Below are 3,777 nucleotides of genomic sequence, written 5' to 3'. Positions count from 1 at the left end.
CAAAAAAAACTGGATTTATGAAAGTCTTTGTTGCTACATTTGCTCTGACTTGTTGTTTAACTATACTTAAAATTATCAAAGAAAGGAAGAGTCATATACAAAAAACAAATTGATTTTATTTCATAGCAGAGCTTAATTTTTTTTTATCACAACGTTCATTTACCCATTAAGAAGCCTTCTATAAACCTAAATTTCTATAGAACTATACTTCATGCTTTGTTCAAATGAATCTCTGCCGCAGAATAAGGCATTTCTTTCTTTTTGGGACTGTGCTTTGCTTTAAAATAGGGAAAAGATTTAGGTTATGGTAAGTTCTTGCATAGGATAGTTTAGTCCTATGTTGTCAAAGACAATTTTATTTAGATTGTGAAACTTTGTGGTTGTGTTTGTAGGCTGTGCTAGGATTTTTTTCCTGTTTCCTGTATAATATGTGCAATTATTTTAGTCTTGAGGAGCAGAATCAAAAGTTGAGCTGAGGTACCATTATTTGTGTATAATAAATCTAAAAGAATTGTTATACAAAATTTGATACGTGTATATCATGTTGTTATTTAATTATTAAGATTATCATCTTGATTATACAGAATGGGCAAAACACCTAAAAAAATGTTCTTATTAAAAAAAATCTTGGGATATTACTTATTGGTATAACCTCTGTGTTTATTTCTTTTTAGTATTTTTTGAAAATTATATAGAGTTATTTATATTGAATTACATTGAGTTAAATATACTAAGGGCTATTCCAGAAAATAATGTATGGGTGGGGGGGGGGGGTAGGTTGAAGGCAGTTTTTGTCACCACCCGCCACCCAGACAATTGTAATTGAGACATATAGTGCATTATAGTGTGAAAAGTTTCTCTGATACCCATCACCCATGTACTATTAATACAATGCGCCTTCCAATCCCTCCATACATTTTTTTCTGCAATAGCCCTAAACAGTTTATTGTGAGGATTACCTATTTTGTAAATATAAAAGTACAAAGTTATTAAATTTATCTCTATTTAAATAACAATATATTTGCAACAGTTTATATTTCAAAATACACTTATTTAATAATTATGGACTTATTGATCAATTTATTTGCATAGGGTTGTGATTTTGTATAGCTATGAACTTATTGCAGTGGCGAATCCAGGTGGAGGGTTCCGGGGGTTCGAATCCCCCCCACCCACCCCCGTTTTTTTGGACGATTTATACATTTGAATGAGGACATATAGTTGGACCCTCCCCCCTTTATCCTGGGTTGGGAAACCCCTTTTTCAAATGGCTGGATCCGCCACTGTATTGATCATAGTTTTTGCATAGGGTTGTGATTTTGTATATTTATGGACTTATTGATCATATTTTTTTTACATAGGGTTGTGATATGTGTGCAATAGATTTTTGTAGGCTGTGATAGAAATTTAGTTTAGACTTCTTTTTTAGCATGTTTAAACTCATTTAGTTTAAAAGACTTGTGAGTTATGTCATTAATCATGTTAATTAGCTCTTGTCATTGTCCATTGAATTTTTTTGGAAAATCATATACCTTGGATCAATTATAGTCAATCCTTTCATTGACTAGCATACCAAATTTAAAACTAATGCCAAAAAATATGTGTGGTTTAATGTAATGAAAAATACAGTTGGTCAGTCAGCATAACTATTCTTTTCTTTGATCAGCTAACCTTTGGTCCTGAAATCTGATCTGGTATTGCATTCAATGGCATAGCACTGTAAGCATGTGCTTTACCAATCTTTTTATATAAAAAAAATAATGAATTTTACTTTAATCATTCAGCTTCTAGGGTACATCTCTCGTCTGACCTGCTGCTATGACAAGGATTTTGAGGGCAATGACAATAATATATTAAGATATCACTACATTTATATATTGATGGAATACATGTGTGTGTGTTTTTCCTCTGTGAATGTTGCTTTCCATATGTTTTTCCAATTTTGTACTAAAATGCATTTTAAAATTAAAAATTTGGTCAAGTGATAAGTGATGTACAAACATTAATAATTGCTAAAAGTTATTATTAAATTGGCTCATGGTTTAATACGCCAGTTATTGTGAGGAACAAATCTAATGAAGCAAATTAAAAGATCTGATTTTTATAATAAGATTGCAACTACAAAAGTATGTTTTGTTTGTTTGCTATGTTCCTTGATCAAATTAATCTCAGTTGTTGTTTTCTACAGTTACCTTTTTAAGTAATATTTCATTAAACAGAGCTTTGACATGACAAGACTGGCTCTTCAGAAATCTATTATATAATTATTATAAGCTGTTTTGTAAAAATAGACTTTATAAGATGAAGTAGATTGCAGTTGTAAATTGCAAACAAAAACTAATTTTGAATACTGTAAACCAACTTATTTTCGCGTATACTATATTTTGCGTTTTACTTATTCTTGTTCCCTTCGTGGCTATTTAATTTCGTGATACTCTTATTTCTTAGTGTAGTTTAAAAGAAGAGATCCAAATTTTAAATATTTGCTACGATTTATATTCACGTTATTTTTCTACTCGCAAAATTCACGAAAATAAATCGCTTATGAAAATAAGTTGGTTTACAGTATATAATTTGTGAATTCTATATAAGTGTGTGATGTATTATTATTCAGTTATTAGACATAACAATTTAGTTTTATACAGTATTATATATTTATAAGTATATTCCTGTTTATCCAATGTTCTAAGGTGATTATTTTTTATCATCAAGAACATTAAAAAGATTTTTTTTTAAATATAGCCTGTATTTATAAGTTGACTCTAATTAGCATACTGTGGACTCATTTTTGTTTTGTGTGACACCAATTTTGATAAGTAAGGTAAAGCATTTTTTTAATTTTCAGTGAGAAGACTTATTTCTCTATTAGCCTGTATCTAGACTGAAACACAAATTGCAAAACCAATAAAAAATTATAAAAAGTTCTCAAATCTCTGAAAAAATTGATTTCCATGAAAAAAAATGAGTCTACAGTATTTGAGTTGAGATACTTCCAGCTGTGTTCATGTTTACATAATGTTTATTTTGAAATATGCACTAGATGCAAGCTAAAACTTGCTAAAATATGTATCTGTTACCTACCTCCCTACTGATCCTATATTTGACCAAAGAAATTAATACTTTTTATTGCCCCCAAATACATTGAAAGAATGGTGTTTTTATTTATTTAAAATTAAATCCTTTTTCCACTGACTGATGAGTCAAATTTGTGGTTAAATTGTCCACAATGGGGGGAAAATATTTCATAATTGGAAATTTTGAAGATTCCATTGCACATAATTATCAGATGTGTAAATGTAAACTCTTATTGGACTCAACGAAAATGTGATTTTTGAAGATTTTGTTGAAAAGCCATAAATCATTTTTTTAATCTTACCTACCCACTTTTCATTGTGACAGAAGACAGGATACTTGGCATGTATCCTACAATCAAACATTTTACCATACCATAATTGTTGTAAAGATAAACCAAAACAATGTATGTAAAGTAAACATATGGGATATCATGGTATCAAGCTTCTTTCTGATAGCACACTATTACATTTAAAACACTTTGTAACAGTTTGCTTTGGGGTACTCTTCTCAATCCGCATTTGAAACAATGTGGACTTCATTATAATACAAATTCAATGGTGTGGGAGGTAGAAAAAACAACTATACTTTTAAGCATAAATTTTTAATTGCAGATTTAAGAAACCTGATACATTGTAGGTATATTTAAAATGTTTTTGTACTCAGTGAGTCTTGTTTTTTTCCTGCTTCGAAATCCAATAAAAA

Source organism: Mytilus trossulus, chromosome 14 (genome assembly GCF_036588685.1).
Source record: "Mytilus trossulus isolate FHL-02 chromosome 14, PNRI_Mtr1.1.1.hap1, whole genome shotgun sequence".
NCBI classification, from domain to species: domain Eukaryota; kingdom Metazoa; phylum Mollusca; class Bivalvia; order Mytilida; family Mytilidae; genus Mytilus; species Mytilus trossulus.
This window is presented reverse-complemented; position numbering follows the sequence as displayed.